The following is a 21482-nucleotide window of genomic DNA, read 5'->3' as shown; positions in this document are numbered from 1 at the left end:
GGATGTTTTATATTTTGTACATCATTTTTAAAACTGATTACAAGTGGAATTATTCATTATTTATCGTGTTAAGCAGAGTCAGCTCAAATTTACCTGAGAGCCAGATGCAGTCATCAAAAGAGCCACATCTGGCTACCGAGCGATAGGTTCCCTACCCCTGCTCTAGTCCTTCACACTAAATTTCCTCATCCACGAATCTTTCATCCTCGCTCAAATTAATGAGGGAATTGTGGCTTTCTCTGGCCGAATCGCTCTTGCTGCTGGTGGCCATGATTATAAACAATGTGAGGATGTGAGGAGCTGCCTTTAGCAACCAAAACACAGCCGGTGTTTCTTTGTTAGTAATGAAGCTTTAATATGGAACAGAGCGGTCAAGCAAACATGTTTCCTGACCACATGTCAACTGGCAGGTTTCGGTGGGAAAATTGTGGTAATAAGTCGGCTCTTACCGGAGACATGATCGGAGCTTGCGTCCTCCTGTGGCTGTCAAAGAGGCAGCTGCGACTTTCTTGGCTCCTCCATGATTTCCATCAGAGACACTGACGGTCACCACACCCCTCCGACTTTTAGGTATGACTTTATAATTTCACTAAAACACTAGTAACACAATAAGCAGATAAGGGATTTTTCAGAATTATCCTAGTAAATGTGTCTAATATCTGAATCGCTCCCACTACCCACGTCTTTTTTTTTCCCTTCCAGTTCTTTACTCTCACTTTCCTCCTCATTAGAGTGAAGGACTAGAGAAAAAAAAATTAAAAAGGCGATTGCAGTGAGAGCGATTCAGATGTTTTTAGACACATTTACTTGGATAATTCTGGGAAATCCCTTATCTGCCTATTGTGTTGCTAGTGTTTTAGAGAGTTAAATAGTACCTGATAGTCTGAATCGCTCCCACTGCCCTTGTCTTTGTTTTTCTTTCTTCTAGTCCTTCACTCTCACTTTCCTCATCCACAAATCTTTCATCCTTGCTCAAATTAATGATGAAATCATCGCTTTCTCGGTCCGAATCGCTTTCGCTAATGGTGGCCATGATTGTAAACAATGTTCAGATGTGAGGAGCTCCACAACCCGTGACGTCACTCGCACATCGTCTGCTACTTCTGGTACAGGCGAGGCTTTTTTATTAGCGACCAAAAGTTGCAAACTTTATCGTGGATGTTCTCTACTAAATCCTTTCAGCAAAAATATGGCAATATCGCGAAATGATCAAGTATGACACATAGAATGGACCTGCTATCCCCGTTTAAATAAGAACATCTTATTTAGTTGTGTATTCTTTAAAAAATAATAAAAATAAAGTATGTTATGTAGGGCATGGACAAGAAAAGTTGGGTTTAAAGTGTTAGTGCGGTCACCTGAACATGAAAGAATGAATGTTGGTTGTAGAAGGCAGCGGTGCAGTCACAGCAGCGGGGGCCATCCTGCCTCCTCCTGGCTGCACTCCACCATGTCAATGTAATCATGTTAGCACACACAGACGCCATTGTCACCCGCCTGTGTCAATGCGAGCAGCCTCTAGAAGAGCCACGCAGCATGTCGCACTGCAAGCAGAGGACCAGAAAAAAAAAGAAAAAAAGAATAGGCCATTTCATGCACTCCGTAAAGCCTTTTTTTTTTTTTTTTTAGTCGCACCCTTTTGCTGGTTTTCTTTTTTTTTTTTTATCCGGCTTTAAAAAGGAGCTGCCGGCCTCCGAGTTGCAATTTCATTTGGCAGAAAACACAATTAACCAGCACAGCGAGCGTACAAAGAGGCTTGGAAAAGACTTTAGTCACGCCCAAAACACCCACACATGATATGACTGTGTCATCAACTTGGCTTCGGCCGGCCCTCTTTGTGTGAGCGTCCCAAAATAACCATCCGAATTTGACGTCGCTTTACAGCACATCCGCAGCGCTCACAAAATTCTCGCGACGGGGCTCCATGTGAAAAAGTTGTTTTTCTTTAAATTGCAAATTTATTAAAAATAAATAAAAACAATACAATACCATCACTACAGTGAAGTTTGGTGGTGGCAGCATCATGCTGTGGGGATGGTTTGGAGCAGGGGTCACCAACCTTTTTGAAACCAAGAGCTGCGTTTTGGGTACTGATTAATGCGAAGGGCTACCAGTTTGGTACACACTTAAATAAATTGCAAGAAATAGCCAATTTGCTCAATTTACCTTTAATAAATATATATATATATATATATATATATATATATATATATATATATATATATATATATATATTTATATATATAAATGGGTATTTCTGTCTGTCATTCCATCGTACATTTTTTCCCTTTTAAGGAAGGTTTTTTTGTAGAGAATAAATGATGAAGAAAACACTTAATTGAACGGTTTCAAAGGGGAGAAAACACGAAAAAATTACAATTAAATTTTGAAACATAGTTTATCTTCAATTTCGACTCATTAAAATTCAAAATTTAACCGAAAATAAGAAGAGAAAAACTAGCTTTTTGAAAAAAAAAATTAAATAATTTATGGAACATGATTAGTATTTTTTTCCTGATTAAGATTAATTTTACAATTAATTAATTAAGAATTTTGATGACATGTTTTAAATAGGTTAAAATCCAATCTGCATTTTGTTAGACTATATAACAAATTGGACCAAGCTATATTTCTAACAAAGACAAATCATTATTTCTTTTAGATTTTCCAGAACAAAAATTAAAAAAAAAAAATACAAAAAAACTTGTAAATAAGATTTAAATTTGATTCTAAAGATTTTGTAGATTTGCCAGAGTACTTTTTTTTTATTTTAATCATAGCAATTTTGAAGAAAGATTTCACAAATATTCTTCGTCGAAAAAACAGAAGCTAAAATGAAGAATTAAATGAAAATGTATTTATTATCCTTTACAATAGAAAAATGTTTTACTTTTACATTGATTTAAATTTTCAGGAAAGAAGAGGAAGGAATTAAAAATTTTAAAAAATAGAGACAGCTCACTGGTAAGTGCTGCAATTTGAGCTATTTTTAGAACAGGCCAGCGGGCGACTCATCTGGTCCTTACGGTCTACCTGGTGCCCACGGGCACCGTGTTGGTGACCCCTGGTTTGGAGACTAAAGGTTGTACGGTATGACGGTATTCACGGTAGGTGGTGCGGTATAACTCGGTTGGTAGAGTGGCCGTGCCAGCAACTTGAGGGTTCCAGGTTTGATCCCCGCTTCCGCCGTCCTAGTCACTGCCATTGTGTCCTTGGGCAAGACACTTTACCCACCTGCTCCCGATGCCACCCACACTGGTTTATATAAAAATGTAACTTCAATATTGAGTTCCACAATGTTAAGTGTCATGATCCACTACTTGGATCACGGCATGTTCGGGTTTTGTTCTGTTTTGTTATCACCCTGTTTTGTATTAGATGTCCTTAGTTCCTGGTGGCACTTCCTGTTTTGTTTCTGTTGCCTAGTTACACAGTTAATGTCACCTGTCTCTTGTTTGTCGTCGCGCACCTGCCTCATAATTTTCCCTTCTATTTAAGCCTGCCCTTGTTTTTCATTCGGTCTCGGATTCTCATTTGCCATTTGATGCAACAGGTGACGTCGCTCTTCCCGCATTGTGGTAAAGACTTTTGATACTTGTTAGCTTCCACGCTATTCCTGCCTTTGTTTATGTCCCTAGCTTACATGCTAGCGCTTTCTGTTTGTTTTGTCTTAGTGCCTTTGTGCAAGTCTTTTTGTTCTTAGTATATTTTCATAGTTAAATAAATCATCATTCTTACCTTCACGCTGTGTCCATCTCAAACTGCATCCACGAGAGAACAAAAATCACACCACGATGCCACCAAAGCGTCACAGTAAAGCGCTTTGAGTCACTAGAGAAAAGCGCTATATAAATATAATTCACTTCACTATTAGTACAGTGCCTTGCGATGAGGTGGCGACTTGTCCAGGGTGTACCCTGCCTTCCTCTCGAATGCAGCTGAGATAGGCTCCAGCAACCCCAAAAGGGACAAGTGGTAGAAAATGGATGGATGGATATTAGTATAGTACCGCAATACTAATGAATCATATTCGGTACTATACCGCCTCTGAAAAGTGCCGGTCCCCCATGCCCCAGTCGTCGTCACGTCGTGACATTGCTGGTTTTACGAGCAGATGAGCATGTTCGGCAGCGCACGATCACAGAGTACTTACAATCAGACACAGGGTGTAGACAGCAAAGGGAGAATGGACGCATTTTGGCTTAAAAACTAAAGATAAAGGTGAAGTTTTAACACTGAAACGCCCTCAGGAAGAGGTGCTTTAAGACATGGCGAGCTAGCTAGCGGCTAAAGTTCAGCCGCAGTCGGCAGTGTTTTAGCTACTTCTAAATCGCTAATCCTGGTTTCCATGGCAACAAAAAAAAAGGAGTTTTTTACAAGTACCATTATCACTGCAGGACGAGGAATAGCCTAACATGCTTCACTACACACCGAATTTCACAGGGGTCAAAATGTAAACAAACGCCATGGGTGGATCTACACCTGACATCCACTGTAATGATACCAAGTACAGGAGCGTACATAGTCGATACTACTATGATTACGTCGATATTTATTGGTTAATCATTTTGCATTGCGGTGTGCTTGAAGTTATTTTTTGTGGATGCATGTGTGTGTGTAAGCCTGACGCGTGTCTCTGTTCCACGGCCTTGCTGTCGTGCAGTCGCTAGTCCAAAGTCAACAACAACAAGAGAGAAAAGAAGGGAGTTTGTTGTGTCTCAAAGCCAGGAAACAATCCAAGTTACAATGTTTTGTATGCGAGTGAAAATAAAATTTGCTATTCACTCTAAATTGACTATGACTGGTCCTCAATATTCATCCTGCGGGGCAGACAGTCCGATGTTATCCAAAATCACATGAGTGACCACAGTTCTTACTGCGTCCTCCAATCATGTCATGGATGTCCTTGTGGCTTGTGCGGCCCCTTTGAGACATTTATGAAGAAGGGCTATGTGAGCAAACTCTGACGGATTGATGGGAGTCAAACCTGGTGCTTTCGGCATTAGAGGCGAGTGTGCTAACCGTCGAGCTAAAAACCCGTGCCATCATCTGAATAACCAGGATTGCTCTTTGAAGTTGGCAGCCGGTGAGGCTTACCAACGTACACCTATTTGGCCTCCGTTACATAAACATACCAAGTGGGGGGGCAATTTTTGGTTTAGGGTGCAGGGGCCCTTAAGGAGTCTTGTGTATCAGGGCTCTCTATTTGATGCACAAATACAATACATTGCCAAAAGTATTTGGCCACCTGCCTTGACTCACATATGAACTTGAAGTGCCATTCCATTCCTAACCCATAGGGTTCAATATGATGTGGGTCCACCTTTTGCAGCTAATACAGCTTCAACTCATCTGGGAAGGCTGTCCACAAGGTTGCAGAGTGTGTTTATAGGAATTTTCCGCCATTCTTACAAAAGCGCATGGGTGAGGTCACACTCTGATGTTGGTCGAGAAAGGCCTGGCTCTCAGTCTCCGTTCTAATTCATCCCTAAGGTGTTCTATTCGGTTCTGTCATGATCCGCTACTTGAATCATGTATTTTTTTGTTTTTTGGCTCCGTTTTGTATCACATCTTGTTAGTTTGTCTCCCTTAGTTCCTGGTGGCACTTCCTGTTTGTTCCGTTTCCATAGTTACGCATTTGTGTCACCTACCTTTTGTTTTTCACGCGCACCTGCTTTGTGATTATCCCCTCTATTTAAGCCTGCCCTTTTTGTTCATTCGACCTCGGATTCTAGTTTGTGTTTCGATGCAACAGATTTCTCATTGTGGTAAAATACTTTTTGTACTCGTTAGCTTCCACGCTATTCCTCTGTGTATTTCCCTAGCTCACATGCTAGCGTTCTTAGTTCATTCTGGCTCCCATGCTTGTTCTGTTTGTTTAGTCTTTAGTGCCTTTGTGCAAGTGTTTTTGTTGTTAGTCTGTTTTGTTAGTGATAATAAATCTTAATTTCTTACCTTCACGCTGTGTCCAAGTCCGACTGCATCATTCGAGGGAACGAACCCGCACCACGATGCCAGCTAAGCATCACAGGTTCAGGTCAGGACTCTGTGCAGACCAGTCAAGTTCATCCACACCAGACTCTGTCATCCATGTCTTTATGGACTTTGCTTTGTGCACTGGTGCAGAGTCATGTTGGAAGAGGAAGGGGCCGGCTCCAAACTGCTCCCACAAGGTTGGGAGCATGGAATTCTCGGAAATGTATTGGTATCCTGAAGCATTCAAAGTTCCTTTTCACTGGAAGTAAGGGTTCAAAGCCCAACTCCTGAAAAACAACCCCACACCGTAATTCCTCCTCCAACAAATTTCACACTCGGCACAATGCAGTCCGAAAAGTAGCGTTCTCCTGGCAACCTCCAAACCCAGACTGGTCCATCAGATTGCCAGATAGGAAAACATGATTCATCACTCAATCACTGCTCTATAGTCCAGTGGCAACGCTTAGCACTGGGCTTAGTGATGTATGGCTTAGATTCAGCTGATCGGCCATGGAAACCCATTCCATGAAGCTCTCTGCGTGCCGTACGTGGGCTAATTGGAAGTTCACATAAAGTTTGGAGCTCTGTAGCAACTGACTGTGCACAAAGTCTTTGCAGTATGCACTTCAGCATCCGCTGACCCCTCTCTGTCAGTTTATGTGACCTACCACTTGGTGGTTGAATTGCTGTTGTTCCCAAATTTTTCCTTTTTCTTATAATAAAGCTGACTTTCGAATATTTTGGAGCGAGGAAATTTCACAACTGGATTCGTTGCACAGGTGGCATCCTATAACAGTTCCACGCTGGAAATCACTGAGAGCGGCCAGTTCTTTCACAAATGTTTCTAGAAACAGTCTCCATGCCTAAGTGGCAAGTGATTAGGACCTGATTCTCATTATTTGGATAGGTGGCCAAATACATTTGTCAATATAGTGTATGTGATATTGGGGCCACATGCACTATATTCAATGTAAGTGGAAGTATGCCAAGCGTCCACGTGTCACTCCTGCATTGGCAGTCTGCTAACAGTCCAAGACTGAGCTTGTTCTGCTGCCATGTGGTTCTGACCAGTTGCCCTCGCCCTCCCCTTCTCCTCCAACCGGTCTTTCTCTCTCATGGTGACGCCGTGAGTTAGCGTCCCCCCCCGCCTCCGTCCTCGCCTGTCAATGTGATCCATGCGCTGAGACCTGCTGAGGCAGCAGCAGCGGTAGAGAATATTTACAGATCAGTCACACGGATGTGTGCCCGGCTCCTGCTGCACGCTCGCAGCTGCTCGTCAATCACTGTTGCCGTGTACACTATAGCTCTACAGTACCAGCACACACACGCACACACGCACACACACACACACACACACACACACACACACACACTTACATGTCTTGCCTACTTTGTGTGGACCCACGTTTGGTTAAAAGGTTGTGAAGGCCCACCTTTCCACTATAGCTAGAATGATGAACAAAATATATCTAGCACTAGATGGGAGCACACACACACACACACACACACACAAAAATAAAACACACACACACACCACACACACACTTACATGTCTTGCCTACTTTGTGTGGACCCACGTTTGGTTAAAAGGTTGTGAAGGCCCCCCTTTCCACTATAGCTAGAATGATGAACAAAATATATCTAGCACGAGATGGGAGCACACACACACACACACACACACACGCACACACACACACACACACACACACACACACACACACTTACATGTCTTGCCTACTTTGTGTGGACCCACGTTTGGTTAAAAGGTTGTGAAGGCCCCCTTTCCCACTATAGCTAAAATGATGAACAAAATATATCTAGCATTAGATGGGAGCACACACACACACACACACACACACACACACACACACACTTACATGTCTTGCCTACTTTGTGTGGACCCACGGTTGGTTAGTAGGTTGTGAAGGCCCCCCTTTCCACTATAGCTAGAATGATGAACAAAATATATCTAGCACTAGATGGGAGCACACACACACACACACACACATACGTGTTTGGGTGACATATGAGGACTTATGACAAAAACGTGACATATAGGGACATGCCTTTCCAATGGTCCTGCAGGCCTGGGAATCAGACGGTTAGTGAACCAGAATTTTAGAAACACAGTGGTCTATTGAGATTTTTGCAACTCTTTTGTTTTTTTCTGAACCTGATTTTTATGGTACATATGAGGACTTGTCAGGTTTAGGTGATAAATGAAGACCAGAGTGTTTAAGATTTCAAGTTTATGTGACATATGATGACCATGACGTCACCGAGTGTTTAAGATTTCAGGTTCATGTGACATATGATGACCATGACGTCACAGAGTGTTTAAGATTTCAAGTTTATGTGACATATGATGACCATGACGTCACAGAGTGTTTAAGATTTCAAGTTTGTGAAATATGACAACCATGACGTCACAGAGTGTTTAAGATTTCAAGTTTGTGAAATATGACAACCATGACGTCACAGAGTGTTTAAGATTTCAGGTTCATGTGACATATGATGACCATGACGTCACAGAGTGTTTAAGATTTCAAGTTTGTGAAATATGACAACCATGACGTCACAGAGTGTTTAAGATTTCAGGTTCATGTGACATATGAGGCTAATGACATCAGAGACTTAACAAAACCACCTGAGTTGGTTTAGTTGATGTGTTGTCATTTAAAAAAAAATCCCCATCCCATGCTACTGTAATCTAAAACCAAGAAGAGTTTAAAAGAAACATGGGTAAAAATGTAATTGTCGATTAAGTGTAACTGAATTGTTTTTGTGGATTTTGTCGCTAAGAATTATCTGGAATAAATACAAAACGCTTGCTGTTTATTTTGCTTTTTTAATTGCTGGTAACATACTCAAACTACCACAGAAGATGTGGGAAAACATTTTTTTTCCTTTTTTAAATATAATTCTGTTATGGATGTAGTACTTGATGTCAAGCCAATCTCTGTCCTGTAGAGTTACTAGTTCTTTATGGAGGGAGGCTTCACAATCTTTTTTACCTGGTACTTTGTTGCCAGTTACAAAATGCAACATGTGTCATTCAACTGCTTCCACTTCTTCCCCTTTGCAGCTGTCATAAAGGAGACAAAATACAATTTCTTACTGAAGGAATAATGACTATAACACAGTGAAAAGGTGCAAAACGTAATATAATATTCTAGTAAATGATGTGGATTATTTATTTACCCCGCTTTGGAGTGGACCAAGTGGAAGAAGCTTGAGACATACCCACTTCCAGCGATTTGTCCTGCTGTCAATCTGAAAGGAAGAATTAGAAAACTGTAAAAGTAAACATTTAACATATTGTGCTTTGTGAAGCAGCGGAGTATGTGTGTTGTCTGTCCATTTATGAATAATGCAGACCAGGAGTGTTGGCTGAGTTCTTAACGTTTGCTTTCAGAGCGTGCATATCACAACATACAAGATGCCGTCATGGCGACACAACCTATACCGGGCTACCGCGCATGCTCGTCACTCCTGTTGCATGCTGGGTAGGGTAGTTCTTTTTCCCCCTGGCTCATAACATTACAATATAGTACCATGTATATGCGTTCAGTTTATCAAAGCACCAAGCAAACATATATGGTCATAATTATTTTAAGTGCACTACGCAGAATAAACACAACATTATTAATATTGCTACTAAGGATAATTTGATCAAAAATTCCCTAAAACAGCCCACTACCTATAATATAAGTTTTTTAAACATAAGATCCCTGATAAAAAAAAAATGTTTCTGCTGTTACCTCAGAAATTGCCTGTTCAGATGTTATGATTATGGCTCAGAGATTTGTATGTAGATTATATTTATTTTCCATAACAAACATGTTACCTTAAATACCCTGGCAGTGGCAATAAGCTTAAATGTTTGTATTTACATTTTTGGAGTTGATTTTCATAAAATATGCTATTTAACTGCTACTGTTTAACAAGGACTGATTTAAATTGTGTTTGCACAACAAATGTTTTGGCGCTTTTGTTCATGTGGGAGAATATTCCAATAAAGGTGCACTACACACTACTTTTGAATTCATTATTGGGCTTTGCGTATACAATGCAGTTAATCGCGATTAATAAGAGAAATCAATCAATCAATCAATGTTTACTTATATAGCCCTAAATCACTAGTGTCTCAAAGGGCTGCACAAACCACCACGACATCCTCGATAGGCCCACATAAGGGCAAGGAAAACTCACACCCAGTGGGACATCGGTGACAATAATGACCCAGTGGGACGTCGGTGATAGTGCGATTAACTTCGATTAAAAATTTTAATCGTTGCCCAGCCCTAATATATATACAAAAAAGTTGGGAAAATTGTGTTAGATGTAAATATAAACTGAATACAATGATTTGCAAATCCTTTTCAACCCATATTCAATTGAAAGCATTACAAAGACAACATATTTGATGTTAAAACTCAAACTTTTTTTTTTTTGCAAATAATAATTAACTTAGAATTTCATGGCTGCAACACGTGCCAAAGTAGTTGGGAAAGGGCATGTTCACCACTGTGTTACATCACATTTTCTTTTAACAACACTCAATAAACGTTTGGGAACTGAGGAAACTAACTGTTGAAGCTTTGAAAGTAGAATTCTTTACCATTCTTGCTTGATGTAGAGCTTAAGTTGTCGTATTTTACGCTTCATAATGCGCTACACATTTTTGATGGGAGACATGTCTGGACTGCAGGCGGACCAGGAAAGTACCCGCACTCTTTTACTACGAAGACACGCTGTTGTAACACGTGGCTTGGCATTGTTTTGCTGAAATAAGCAGGGGCGTCCATGATAATGTTGCTTGGATGACAACATATGTTGCTCCAAAACCTGTATGGACCATTCAGCATTAATGGTGCCTTCTCAGATGTGTAAGTTACCAATGATTTGGGCACTAATACACCCCCATACCATCACACATGCTGGCTTTTGAACTTTGCGCCTATAACAATCCGGATGGTTAATTTCCTCTTTGTTCCGGAGAACACCACGTCCACAATTTCCATATATAATTTGAAATGTGGACTCGTCAGACCACAGAACACTTTTCCACTTTGCATCAGTCCATCTTAGATGAGCTCGGGCCCAGCGAAGCCCGCGACATTCCTCTGTGTTGTTGATAAATGGCATTTGCTTTGCATAGTAGAGTTTTAACTTGCATTTACAGATGTAGCGACCAACTGTAGTAACTGACAGTGGTTTTCTGAAGTATTTCTGAGCCCATGTGGTGATATCTTTTACACACTGATGTCGGTTTTTAATGCAGTACATCGCTTACGTCCAGTGATTTCTCCAGATTCTCTGAACCTTTTGATAATTTTACGGACCCTAGATGGTAAAATCCCTAAATTCTTTGCAAAAAAAATGTTTAGCAGTTTTAACATCAAATATGTTGTCTTTGTAGCATATTCAACAGAATTGGGGTTGAAAATTCTTTGCAAATCATTGTATCCCGTTTATATGTACATCTAACACAATTTCCCAACTCATATGGAAACGGGGTTTGAATGTATTTATATATATATATATATATATATATATATATATATATATATATATATAGCCTATTATTTGCGCACTATTTACAAGTTATGTACCAAAAACACGACCACCGAAAAAATACTTTGATCAATGAAAACAGCGCTGCAGAAACCGACTGTAAACATCTCCTGTTTTGCTAAACATGAGTTCCAAACTCCCTACTGACTAACATGGATGTACCCTTACGAAAATGATGTCATATAAACTGATCTGTGAGAGATTAAAATTAATAAATGTCTTTCAAAATATAGGTTGGGTCAAATTTAGAGCAGATATAGTAAAAATAGACATGTAATAACCTGTTGGAGGGATGAAGTCGGTTTATGGCTGTCATCTGAATCTAGAGAATGTTGAGATAGAACCTCAACAGTTGGTTTCTGCAACAAAACACAAAAATATAATGTCATAACTAATTAATTATAACATTCTCACCACTTTTTGTTGATAAAAATCTGAGCATACAATGCCAGATAAAGGGTAAAAATTATTACAGAGTTTCAGCTCTTAGACAATTCATTAAGAATGTAACACACACAAAAATCTGGTTCAGAAAATATGAGGACCTGAATTGAGACACTCATTTTAAAGCTTTGACATTAACATTGTAACACACATTTTCTGGTTCAGAAAATATGAGGACCTTATATGAAACACACCTAAGTCTTTCTTGCTTCAAACAATATAAGGACATGACGAGTGCTCACATGTAGAATTTATGTTGTTGACTTGTAACATCTCCTGTTTTGCTAAACATGAGTTCTAAACTTCCTACTGACTAACATGGATGTACCCTTGCGAAAAAGTTGTCATATAAACTGATCTGTGAGAGATTAAAATAAATAAATGTCTTTCAAAATATAGGTTGGGTCAAATTTAGAGCATATATAGTAAAAATAGACATGTAATAACCTGTTGGAGGGATGAAGTCAGTTAATGGCTCACATCTGAATCTGGAGAATGTTGAGATGGAACCTCAACAGTTGGTTTCTGCAACAAAACACAAAAATATAATGTCAAAACTAATTAATTATAACATTATCAGCACTTTTTGTTGATAAAACTCTGAGCATACAATGTCAGATAAATAGTAAAGATTATTACAGAGTTTCAGCTCTTAGACAATTAATTAAGAATATAAAACACACTAAAATCTGGTTCAGAAAATATGAGGACCTGAATTGAGACACTCATTTTAAAGCTTGGACATTAACATTGTAACACACACTAATCTGGTTTAGAAAATATGAGGACCTTATATGAAACACACCTAAGTCTTTCTTGGTTCAAACAATATAAGGACATGACGAGTGGTCACATGTAGAATGTATGTTGTTGACTTGTAACATCTCCTGTTTTGCTAAACATGAGTTCCAAACTCCTTACTGACTAACATGGATGTACCCTTACGAAAATGTTGTCAAATAAACTGATCTGTGAGAGATTAAAATTAATAAATGTCTTTCAAAATATAGGTTGGGTCACATTTAGAGCAGATATAGTAAAAATAGACTTGTAATAACCTGTTGGAGGGATGAAGTCGGTTTATCGCTCACATCTGAATCTGGAGAATGTTGAGATAGAACCCCAACAGTTGGTGTCTGCAACAAAACACAAAAATATAATGTCAGAACTAATTAATTATAACATTAACAACCACTTTTGGTTGATAATATTCTGAGCATATAATTCTACACAAACAGTAAAGATTATTATAGCGTTTTAGCTCTTAGACTATTATTTAAGAATGTAACATTCACTAAAATGTGGTTCAGAAAATATGAGGACCTGGATTGAAACACTCATTTTAAAGCTTTGAATTAAACATTGTAACACACACTAATGTGGTTCAGAAAATATGAGGACCTTATATGAAACACACTGAAGTATTTTTTAGTTCAAACAATATGAGTACATGACAAGTGATCACATACAGAATTCATGTTGCTGACCTGTAACATCTCCTGTTTTGCTAAACATGAGTTGTTATTTCCACACTGACTAACATGGATGTACCCTTAAAAAATGTTGTCATATAAACTGATCTGTGAGAGGTTAAAAGGATTAAATGTCTTTTGAAGTATAGGTTGTGTCAAGTTTTTAGCAGATATTGGGCAGCACGGTGGTACAGGGGTTAGTGCATGTGTGTCACAAATCGAAGGTCCTGAGTAGTCCTGAGTTAAATCCTGGGCTCGTGATCTTTCTGTGTGGAGTTTGCATGTTCTCCCCGTGACTGCGTGGGTTCCCTCCGGGTACTCCGGCTTCATCTTACCTCCAAAGACATGCACCTGGGGATAGGTTGATTGGCAACACTAAATTGGCCCTAGTGTGTGAATGTGAGTGTAAATGTTGTCTATTTGTGTTGGCCGTGTAATGAGGTGGCGACTTGTCCAGGGTGTACTCCGCCTTCCGCCCGAATGCAGCTCAGATAGGCTCAAGCACACCCCGCCACCCCAAAAAAGGGACAGGTAGTAGAAAATGGATGGATAGTAAAATAGTCAAGTAATAACCTGTTGGAGGGATGAAGTCGGTTTATCGCTCACATGAATCTGGAGAATGTTGAGATAGAACATCAACAGTTGGTGTCTGCAACAAAACACATAAAAATAATGTTAGAACTTATTAATTATAACATTATCAGCACTTTTTGTTGTTAACATTATGAGCATATAATGCCAGATAAATAGTAAAGATATTTATAGAGGGTTTCTGTCTCTTGTCCCGCTCATGTCTTGAGATGAACTTCCCTCGGTACTCGACCACAAAAGAACCTTTTTAAATTGATGCAAGAGCAAATACACCATATCCTGATAAAACAGTTTATCAATTAACAATGTTTGGAATATCTGTTTTAAAAAGGAATAATAATAGTCGTTACTTAACAAAAAATTCAATTACAAACAGAATTACTCTTTCATAAATGTAATTAATTATTAAATTAAGTACAAACCCCGTTTCCATATGAGTTGGGAAATTGTGTTAGATGTAAATATAAACAGAATACAATGATTTGCAAATCCTTTTCAACCCATATTCAGTTGAATATGCTACAAAGACAACATATTTGATGTTCAAACTTATAAACGTTATTTTGGTGCAAATAATCAATAACTTTAGAATTTGATGCCAGCAACACGCGACAAAGAAGTTGGGAAAGGTGGCAATAAATACTGATAAAGTTAAGAAATGCTCATCAAACACTTATTTGGGACATCCCACAGGTGTGAAGGCTAATTTGGAACAGGTGGGTGCCATGATTGGGTATAAAAACAGCTTCCCAAAAAATGCTCAGTTTTTCACAGGAAAGGATGGGGCGAGGTACACCCCTTTGTCCACAACTGCGTGAGCAAATAGTCAAACAGTTTAAGAACAACGTTTCTCAAAGTGCGATTGCAAGAAATTTAGGGATTTCAATATCTACGCTCCATGATATCATCAAAAGGTTCAGAGAATCTGGAGAAATCACTCCACGTAAGCGGCATGTCTGGAAACTAACATTGAATAACCGTGACCTTCGATCCCTCAGACGGCACTGTATCAAAAACCGACATCAATCTCTAAAGGATATCACCACATGAGTTCAGGAACACTTCAGAAAACCCATCCATCCATCCATTTTCTACCGCTTATTCCCTTTTTGGGGTTGCGGGGGGCGCTGGTGCCTATCTCAGCTACAATCGGGCGGAAGGCGGGGTACACCCTGGACAAGTCGCCACCTCATCGCAGGGCCAACACAGATAGACAACATTTACACTCACATTCACACACTAGGGCCAATTTTTTGTGTTGCCAATCAACCTATCCCCAGGTGCATGTCTTTGGAAGTGGGAGGAAGCCGGAGTACCCGGAGGGAACCCACACATTCACGGGGAGAACATGCAAACTCCACACAGGAAGATCCCGAGGCTGGATTTGAACCCAGGACTGCAGGACCTTCGTATTGTGAGGCAGACGCACTAACCCCTCTGCCACCGTGAAGCCCACTTCAGAAAACCACTGTCACTAAATACAGTTTGTTGCTATATCTGTAAGTGCAAGTTAAAGCTCTATTATGCAAAGCGAAAGCCAATTATCAACATCCAGAAACGCCGCCGGCTTCTCTGGGCCCGAGATCATCTAAGATGGACTGATGCAAAGTGGAAAGGTGTTCTGTGGTCTAACGAGCCCAAATTTCAAATTGTTTTTGGAAATATTCGACACCGTTTCATCCGGATCAAAGGGGAAGCGAACCATCCAGACTGTTATCGACGCAAAGTTCAAAAGCCAGTATCTGTGATGGTATGTGGGTGCATTAGTGCCCAAGGCATGGGTAACTTACACATCTGTAAGTTACCCATCTGTTTGGAACAACATTTGCTGCCACTTAAGCGCCAACTTTTTCATGTACGCCCCTGCTTATTTCAGCAAGACAATGCCAAGCCACATTCAGCACGTGTTCAGCTTCATAAAAAAAGAGTGCAGGTACTTTCCTGACCGGCCTGCAGTCCTATCAAAAATGTGTGGTGCATTATGAAGCGTAAAATACGACAGAGGAGACCACGGACTGTTGAAGGACTGAAGCTCTACATAAAACAAGAATGGGAAAGAATTCCACTTTCAAAGCTTCAACAATTAGTTTCCTCAGTTCCCAAACGGTTATTGAGTGTTGTTGAAAGAAAAGGTGATGTAACACAGTGGTGAACATGCCCTTTCCCAACTACTTTGGCACGTGTTACAGCCATGAAATTCTAAGTTAATTATTATTTGTAAAAAAAATTATTCCGTTTGGATTTACATCTAACACAATTTCCCAACTCATATGGAAAAGGGGTTTGTAATTAATGTGTTACTTGAAAAAGAAAAGTTTTAAATATCTAGCATATGCAGTTGAGAGACATTTCACGAGAGCAGAGTGTGTGTGTGCCTTTAAAAAGCTGTGCCTTTTGCCAAGTGGGACGTCAGCGCCCAGACATAGCAGAATAGTTCAGCTGTATTTTTTAGCTTAGCAGTGGCAGTTAAGATAGTTCTGTTGAATGTTTTTGTTTGCGTGTGGATGAGGCCTCTTTCTATTTGATATCGTGTTCGTAATTACTTCCGGGGGTTGCTTTCATTAGTAATAATATATTACCTGCACTAAACCTTTCGTGCTTCTAACGCTGTCTTGTTGACATACAATCACATCAAAAGTAGCATGCCACATTACATAAAACGCATCGTAACAGCGTTGTAGCGTACATAAAAGTTATTAGATTACTCGTTACCGGTAAAAGTAACAGCATTAGTAACATCGTTTTCATATACCGCTGTTATACCATCCATCCATCATCTTCCGCTTTTCCGAGGTGGGGTCGCGGTGGCAGCAGCCTAAGCAGGGAAGCCCAGACTTTCCTCTCCCCAGCCACTTCGTCCAGCTCTTCCCGGGGGATCCCGAGGCGTTCCCAGGCCAGCCGGGAGACATAGTCTTCCCAACGTGTCCTGGGTCTTCCCCGTGGCCTCCTACCGGTTGGACGTGCCCTAAACACCTCCCTAGGGAGGCGTTCGGGTGGCATCCTGACCAGATGCCCGAACCACCTCATCTGGCTCCTCTCCATGTGGAGGAGCAGCGGCTTTACTTTGAGTTCCTCCTGGATGGCAGAGCTTCTCACCCTATCTCTAAGGGAGAGCACCCCTACACGGCGGAGGAAACTCATTCCGGCTGCTTGTACCCGTGATCTTATCCTTTCGGTCATGACCCAAAGCTCATGACCATAGGTGAGGATGGGAACGTAGATCGACCGGTAAATTGAGAGCTTTGCCTTCCGGCTCAGCTCCTTCTTCACCACAACGGATCGATACAACGTCCGCATTACTGAAGACGCCGCACCGATCCGCCTGTCGATCTCACGATCCACTCTTCCCCCACTCGTGAACAAGACTCCGAGGGGCCATAGAGGTCGGGTGCATTGTGAGCTGGGCGGCAGCCGAAAGCAGGGCACTTGGCGGTCCGATCCTCGGCTACAGAAGCTAGCTCTTGGGACGTGGAACGCTGTTATTCCAAACACTTCTAATTAAAGCCATATAATACAACCTCTATTAGACAGTAAGGAAATGATCCAAATGAGATGTTGATACAGTTACCATTGATATGTTACATAACAAGACTTACCTTTCCAATCATTGATCCAATGGGCCTTAAAACAAGACTTGTCACATCCAGATCACATAAACTCGGTGGCTTCAGCCTCAGGATTACATCTCGCTCTTCTTTTGGGTACGATGTCTATATCATGTGTTGACGCGCCTAACAAATCCACACATAAAAATGAAAAAAGTCAGTGACACAGAAATAAAACAAAGAACTAAACCCTTCAAAAACTGTTAAATTTAGGCTCAATGCAGACATGAAGCTTCTCAAACAAAGAACTAATGTAACAATATCAGTAACATGCCAACTCCACAGTGCTTATCAGCTTGAAATATTTGTATTTGAGAAAAAGTATAAACAATTTGAAGAACTCTAGTCTGTCTTGTTTAAAATTAAGACAAGGTTTACTTGCATAGTGATCAAGGGTGATGGGTCAAATGCAGAGAATAATTTCACCACACCTAGTGTGTGCCAATCACTGCTACTTATAATCTTCATTGCAACTTTAAAAAAAAAAAAAATTAAATGCCTTTTGGCCTTGGCCCAGAACTGAAATGCTTTATTTAACCTCATAAAATCAAATCTGGTTGCAATTAATAACAAAAAACATTTTACTGTTCTTTATAATGAACTATTTTCCTATGTTAAAAAACATTGGTCTATTTAATTACGTTAAACTCCATTTTATGCTCACCTGATTCAACCATGCTGCCGAAGACTGTCAAAGATGGTTTGTGGCCAAGATAGATGTCCCTCTCCGGTGATGCAGGTCCCGGAAGTGATGTTCACTGAGCGCTCTGTTGTGCTCAAAATCGTGTGTGAAGTTTTGTATTTCGATTATAAATGGTCCTTTTGGAAAACCCTTTTTATATATATTCAATATTAAGTGTGATACGTGAGCTGTATAACTTCCAAGTTGAAAATAGTTAACTAGTGATTTAGCCCTCTGTTAGGATCCGACATCATCCACTGGCCAATCAGGCAGCGCCTAACTGAAAATTGGACCAATCAGACGCAGAGACTCTTCAGAGTGGGCGGAAGTAAGCATCTTGAACACAATGTGAAGTGAATACCTCCAAAAACAATCCCCAATTGAATCCAAAATTTGTCCCAAAGATAAAAATACCAAAATCATGTGCTATTGTAACCATTTGAAAATATTAAATACTGGATGTAGTTTGAATTGCATTTGAATTATCGCCTTTGTCTCAATCAAGGTTGAAGGTTTTTTTTCAGGCACATTTAAAGTAATTATTGTGCGGCATTGTATTTTAGACAACAGAATAGAAAAAAGCCCAATACAGTAAAATACTGAATCAAACCGATTAAATCATCACCATAATCCCTTTATTATTGATTGTCCAGCACAAATCCTCTCCAGATAAACCAAATGAATGGATAAAACTAACATAAAAAAGGTTGAGATCATCAGATCAGTTGAAAATGTGTTATTTGATTTAGAATTCAAAAGTATGTTTATTGCTGTAATGATTAGATGTTTTTCAAATGTTGGAGTGTGTGAGTTTCTGACCCACATGACATATGAGGACATATGACATATGAGGACAAGTGTGTGTGTGTGTGTCCTAATAGCAAAGATGGCCACTAGGGGCAAAATCGAAGGTGACCAAAAAAATTAAACACACTTTCACACACTTTTTCTGAAAATTTGACAAATGAAGACTTTAGAGATTTTTGGTCTGGGAACATGCTGGGAGGGTCTAGAACACGATAGCATTGCGGGAAATATGGGGACATGGAAAATGTCCCCATATTTCAACAGGTCCTCATATGTAAGGTGAAATTTCATAAAAATGTCCCCATATGTCACTTTGACAAACGCACACACACACACACACACACACACACTTAAATGTCTTGCCTACTTTGTGTGGACCCACGTTTGGTTAAAAGGTTGTGAAGGCCCACCTTTCCACTATAGCTAGAATGATGAACAAAATATATCTAGCACTAGATGGGAGCACACACACACACACACACACACACACACACACACACACACACACACACACACACACACTTACATGTCTTGCCTACTTTGTGTGGACCCACGGTTGGTTAGTAGGTTGTGAAGGCCCCCCTTTCCACTATAGCTAGAATGATGAACAAAATATATCTAGCACTAGATGGGAGCACACACACACACACACACACACACACACACACACACACACACACACACACACACACACACTTAAATGTCTTGCCTACTTTGTGTGGACCCACGTTTGGTTAAAAGGTTGTGAAGGCCCACCTTTCCACTATAGCTAGAATGATGAACAAAATATATCTAGCACTAGATGGGAGCACACACACACACACACACACACACCACACACACACTTACATGTCTTGCCTACTTTGTGTGGACCCACGTTTGGTTAAAAGGTTGTGAAGGCCCCCCTTTCCACTATAGCTAGAATGATGAACGAAATATATCTAGCACGAGATGGGAGCACACACACACACACACACACACACACACACACACACACACACACACTTACATGTCTTGCCTACTTTGTGTGGACCCACGTTTGGTTAAAAGGTTGTGAAGGCCCCCCTTTCCACTATAGCTAAAATGATGAACAAAATATATCTAGCACGAGATGGGAGCACACACACACACACACACACACACACACACACACACACACTTACATGTCTTGCCTACTTTGTGTGGACCCACGTTTGGTTAAAAGGATGTGAAGGCCCCCCTTTCCACTATAGCTAAAATGATGAACAAAATATATCTAGCACGAGATGGGAGCACACACACACACACACACACACACACACACACACACACACACTTACATGTCTTGCCTACTTTGTGTGGACCCACGTTTGGTTAAAAGGTTGTGAAGGCCCCCCTTTCCACTATAGCTAAAATGATGAACAAAATATATCTAGCACGAGATGGGAGCACACACACACACACACACACACACACACACACACACACACTTACATGTCTTGCCTACTTTGTGTGGACCCACGTTTGGTTAGTAGGTTGTGAGGGCCCCCCTTTCCACTATAGCTAGAATGATGAACAAAATATATCTAGCACTAGATGAGAGCACACACACACACACACACACACACACACACACACACAGACACACACACACACACACACACACTTAAAATGTCTTGCCTACTTTGTGTGGACCCACGTTTGGTCAGTTGGTTGTGAAGGCCCCCCTTTCCACTATAGCTAGAATGATGGAAAAAATATATCGAGCACTAGATGGGAGCACACACACACACACACACACACACACACACACATATTCTTGTATTTTTTACCTTCTTGAGACCTCCAAAAATTTCCTACCTCTTTAGAACCAGCCTTTCTAGATATATAACGATGTGTATTTACAACATGAACAATATATACATACTATGCAAATATAAAAAAGCTTGTTGTGAAAAAATTAGTTGGAATTTCACAAGAAAAAGGTCACAATTTCACAAGAAAAACTTTGAATTTTGGCGGTATTATAATAAAAGTCGTCATTTTACTCAACGCAAGTCATATTTTTTCAAGAAAAATTAAAAATTTGTGCAATGTTGAATTTTTACTCAATAACAGTTGCAATTATACAAGAAAAGCTTAACATGTTGGCAATTTTATGAAAAGAGTCGAAATTTTACTTGAAAAAAGTCACAATTGTATAAGAAAACTTTACAAATTTGGCAATATTATAATAACAATCGGAATTTTACTCGGCAAAATAATGACAAGAGTCATAATTTTAATAAAAATATGTTACTATTTTACAAGAACCAAAACAATTGCCAATATGGTGATAACAGTCAGAAT

General features: G+C 40.0%; 1 long non-coding RNA gene across 1 annotated transcript; it reads right to left on the bottom strand.

Moving 5' to 3' along the window:
* Nucleotides 1-7993: 7993 nt before the first annotated feature.
* On the bottom strand, nt 7994-17781 carry LOC133543646 (uncharacterized). The gene is made up of 7 exons (XR_009804439.1): nt 17657-17781; nt 14043-14118; nt 13056-13133; nt 12445-12522; nt 11835-11912; nt 9178-9249; nt 7994-9061 (listed from the first exon to the last, which is right to left on the bottom strand). It is a non-coding gene; the product is annotated as an uncharacterized LOC133543646 (long non-coding RNA).
* Nucleotides 17782-21482: the final 3701 nt, after the last annotated feature.

This window comes from Nerophis ophidion, linkage group LG26 (genome assembly GCF_033978795.1).
Source record: "Nerophis ophidion isolate RoL-2023_Sa linkage group LG26, RoL_Noph_v1.0, whole genome shotgun sequence".
NCBI lineage: Eukaryota > Metazoa > Chordata > Actinopteri > Syngnathiformes > Syngnathidae > Nerophis > Nerophis ophidion.
Note: the sequence above shows the minus strand (reverse complement) of the source record. Positions and strands in the feature narration are given on the sequence as shown.